The sequence below is a fragment of the Cenococcum geophilum genome (genome assembly GCF_001692895.1).
Source record: "Cenococcum geophilum 1.58 unplaced genomic scaffold K441scaffold_81, whole genome shotgun sequence".
In the NCBI taxonomy this organism is placed as follows: domain Eukaryota; kingdom Fungi; phylum Ascomycota; class Dothideomycetes; order Gloniales; family Gloniaceae; genus Cenococcum; species Cenococcum geophilum.
In genome coordinates this window covers 450,158-455,325 of record NW_027137639.1, presented here as the reverse complement: position 1 = coordinate 455,325, position 5,168 = coordinate 450,158, and positions in this window count along the sequence as shown.

Sequence of the window (5,168 nt, the reverse complement as noted above, 5' to 3'; positions counted from 1 at the left end):
CTTCGAGACGTGTTTCGAGATGTGCTTCGAGACGTGCTCGAGACGTGCTCCGAGACGTGTTTCGAGATGTGCTTCGAGACGTGCTTCGAGACGTGCTTCGAGACGTGCTCCGAGACGTGTTTCGAGATGTGCTTCGAGACGTGCTTCGAGACGTGCTTCGAGATATGCTTCGAGACGCATATCTCCGAGACATGCTCCGAGACGTGCTTCGAGATGTGCTCCGAGACGTGCTTCGAGATGTGCTTCGAAACGTGCTTCGAGATGTGCTCCGAGACGTGTTTCGAGATGTGCTTCGAAACGTGCTTCGAGATGTGCTTCGAAACGTGCTTCGAGATGTGCTCCGAGATGTGTTTCGAGATGTGCTTCGAGATGTGCTTCGAGATGTGCTTCGAGATGTGCTTCGAGATGTGCTTCGAGATGTGCTTCGAGATATGCTTCGAGATGTGCTTCGAGACGTATTTCGAGATGTGCTTCGAGATGTGCTCCGAGACGTGCTTCGAGATGTGCTTCGACGTGCTTCGAAACGTATTTCGAGATGTGCTTCGAGATGTGCTTCGAGATGTGTTTCGAGACGTGCTTCGAAACGCGCTCCGAGATGTGCTTCGAGATGTGCTTCGAAACGTGTTCCGAGACGTACTCCGAGATGTGCTTCGAGACGTGCTTCGAGACGTGCCTCGAGATATGCTTCGAGACGCATATCTCCGAGACATGCTCCGAGACGTGCTTCGAGATGTGCTCCGAGACGTGCTCGAGATGTGCTTCGAGATGTGCTTCGAGATGTGCTTCGAGACGTGCTTCGAGATGTGCTTCGAGACGTGTTTCGAAACGTGCTCCGAGATTGGCTCCGAGATATGCTTTCGAGACCGCATGTCTCCGAGACATGCTCCGAGACGTGCTTCGAGATGTGCTCCGAGACGTGCTTCGAGATGTGCTCCGAGACGTGCTTCGAGATGTGCTTCGAGACGTGCTTCGAGATGTGCTTCGAGATGTGTTTCGAGACGTGCTTCGAAACGCGCTCCCGAGAGTGCTTCGAGATGTGCTTCGAAACGTGTTCCGAGACGTATTCCGAGATGGCTGTTCGAGACGTGCTTCGAGATGTGTTCCGAGATGTGCTTCGAGATGCATGTCTCCGAGACGTGCTCCGAAACGCGCTTCGAGATGTATGCCTCCGAGATGTGCTTCGAGACGTGCTTCGAGATGTGCTTCGAGATGCATGTCTCCGAGACGTGCTCCGAAACGCGCTGTATGCCTCCGAGATGTGCTTCGAGACGTAGCCCAGGGGCGATATAAGGGCTACATCGGAGATGTGCACGGAGACGGTTCACATGGGGATAGATTAAATATGGATCCATCGGTGGAATAAAAAATAGGAAGGAGGAATGTAGGAGGGATGGATCCCTCGTTGGTCTTGCCGTCGGTCGACTCCTGCAGCGGTCTTGGTCTGCTGGCAGCTGGCAGCGGTCTTGGTCTGCTGGTGGCAAGCTTATATGTCGGGTCGCTTGCCGGCATCTCTTGCTAAGCTTAATTATGCTAATTAGCTAGTTAGTTTAGTCCGCCTCGGAAGCTAGCCCGGCTGGAAAGGGGTTTAATGTCTGTCCATCGTATCTGTCATCGTGTCTATCCGTGTCTGCCATCCGTGTCTGCCATCCATATCTGTCCATCGGTCTATCCATCCATGTCTGTCCATCCGTGTCTGTCTCCGTGTCTGTCCATCCGTGTCTATCATCCGTATCTGTCATCCGTATCCGTCCATCCGTATCCGTCCATGTCTGTCTGTCTGTCTGTCTGTCTGTCCATCCGTCCGTCGTCCGTCCGTCCGTCCGTCCGTCCGTCGGTCCGTCCGTCCGTGATCCGGATCAATCCTTTAGCCATATGTCGGTCGTCTAGCAATCCTTATGGCGGTTAATTACTAAACCTCGGAAACATTTCCCATAGGGGGAATAGAATTAATGAATTATTTATCGAGATGTAAAATATATATATATCTTATTTTTATACGTTTTATATTTTACATATTTTACACATTTACGTTTTATATATTTTATATATTTTATGTTTTGCATTTTATATATCCGAGCGCGCAGACGTCAATGACATTTTACGCGTCCGAGACACGTCAACGCGTTCAACGACGTTTTATGCGTCCGAGACACGTCAAACGGCATTTTACGCGTTGGCGTGTTCTGATTAATGCTGACGGCGCTGGCATGTCAACGGCGTTTAACGGCGTTTGACGTTGTGCTCGGGTTTTTTTTGAGCGACTATCTCAAATTCAAATATATTTCATAATCTTATATATCGGTGGTATATATCTCGATATGTATGATTTCATGATGTCATTCATGCTGTACTGATCATTTATAACAGAATTTTCATGTGTGAAATGATTAAGTCTGTACGCATATACGGGTGGTGATATTCCCTGGATTGAAAAAGGTATTTTGGTGTTGTGGTATAAAATGATAATAAAGTCGGTGTACTATAGATCATCATATTCGATTATATGACATATATTGTGCGAGATGTTTATATTGAAATAGCATGTATATAGATCAACTATATTTTACAATGTTTATTGACAATATTTTTATTAATTTATATATGATTCTTCAATGTTTTGGTATATAATTTCCGAGACGCGCAAACGACGTTCAATGACATTTTACGCGTCCGAGATATGTCAATCGACCGTCAACGACGTTTTTAGGCGTCCGAGACACGTCAAACGGCATTTTACTCGTTTGGCGTGTTCTGTATATATGCTGACGCGGCGCTTGCATGTCAAACGGCGTTTAACGGCGTTTGACGTTGTTGTCGCGGCTTTTTTTTTAAAGTGAGCATGCACTATCCTTCAAGATGTCGATATTGATATATAGTTTCATAGAATGCTGGTGGATAGTATCGTTTGGTGATGATATTATCTCGCGAGTGCATATAGGTGGAATATTGTTCGATAATGTGCGATTGTGTTGCATCGTGATTAAATAGATCTTATCATTATCAAATAACAGAATTTCATGTGTATTCAAAATGAATTAGAGGGTCTTAGACGAGTAGATACTATATATCGGGGGAGTGGAATTTATCGCCTTGGAGAATCGTAAAAGGGATATATGCGTGGTCGTATATAGAGATAGATAAAAAGTACGACTATATGAGATAGACTTGTTGCTGGTCGATTTTGAGATTTGGAGCGATCGAACTTACGATATACTGGTTAACGAGCTTGATATGGGTGCGATTATTCAAAACTAGGAATATGTAGAAGGTCTGATGGGATGATAGACGAGGATAGTATTTGATAGAATGGAGACGATATTTCGATATGCTTGTCGCGTAAAGAGTGGATAATATAATTTATTGTATATGATCCGTCTTGGATTATTCGGTTTAATAATTGTCCATAGAGCGAGGTTAAATATGGTCATTACCCAGATTGTGAATGATTATTATCCCATTAGAGATTGTGGGGTTGATATGTGATATTGGCGAATGCGTGATACGATCCGTGTATTGATATTGTGCTATAGAGATTGGGACGACCGTACATGTGCTTCTAAATATGCTAATCTTTCCGTGTCTACGAATCATTATATTATTTGTGAGATCATAGTTTATAAGCCTGTTGGTTTGTTGAGTAGAGTCCTGATACTAATTAGTTACTAAATTTATATGGCGATAATTGCAATTTGCAATGTGTAAGATGTAACTATATCGAGATGAGCATGTGGAAGATGGGTTATGTTCTACAAAAGCTTATGTGTTATTGGGCTAGATTTATTTGGATTTTGCTCATGATTTCAGAACCTCATCTATATGGGGATTATAGGCCATTGGTGAATACTATAATTGCAGATCATCTCGGATTGTGTCCGGTTCGGTTTAGAAGAAGATTGTCATATATTAAGTCCGTCAGAAGAATTTTGCATAAAACCAATGATAAATATTGCTCCGTTTGATATATACCGATCTATATATTTATATATCTGTTTATTCTAAGATCTATTCTTCGATGCTATCTTGTGTATGACTCCTATTCGTGGCGAATTGTTCGTGTCGGGTGTACCGATATGGATCTCTCGAGTTAATGATAATCCCATCTTCAAAGCGCATCAAACCCGTTGAAGGAGTAAAGTATATCACATAATACCTCTCGTGGTTGTACATATTTCGGCAAGTCTTTCCTGATATCAAAAGCTAGGATACGCCGCATATATTCCAAATGCTCTGCAGATATGACTGCCACCGCGATAATTTAATAAAATGAATAATTTCTAATATTTTTTTGTTAACCCTTCAAAATATGTATTAATGCAGGTATATACTATATTTAACTTGCTCAATTCTGGATTTGATATTCTGGATAGCCTTTTTTGAATGCAAAATCCGATACATTTCAAAGCGTCTTTAGATAGCATCAGATTAATTCGAGATAATTACGTTCAAAATATCCTGAATACGGAACGATATCGATAAATGATTAAGATGTCGCTATTTGGAGATATTGAAATTGCCTGCATACATTTTGATACTTCTCAAAATCTTCATTATTTTCGAGTATACGATAATCGATAGCTAGATCCGATTACTGTCTCAGATTATTGGATATGATCCTCTGGTCTGATGGCTATATATCTTTAGGGGAACAAGAAATTTCCGTTCATAAAAATTTTATCAATGATCCATTGAAATATATTGAATTAAGGAATCTACGCATGTGGCATCGGAATCTCAATAATTAGATAGATGATCAGGATATAATTATATGTGCAAGCCCGTTATAAGATATTAGATCATGTCGATAAATATTCGCAAACTCGAACTTATATATATATTGAAATCGGCTATTAATTACGCCTGATCCATTTATGCTTTACATGCTTATTAACACTATCTAATGGGGATTCTCCGTCTCGCACGGCCTGGATTCTTGTGAATCCACGCTCTCCTTCCGTTGAATAAATATCCTATGATCTATTTGCATCGATCGAAAAATATATCCTTCTTCCTATAAGAATATTGACCTCGAATTTGAAGGACAATAAATCAAGGATGCAAATAATATTATGAATCATATCTGCGGCACATATCGCAACAAGTTAAGGAACCAGAACTTAGTACATGAACTCTGATCCAAGTATAAATGGAATATGGAATATATCTATAAT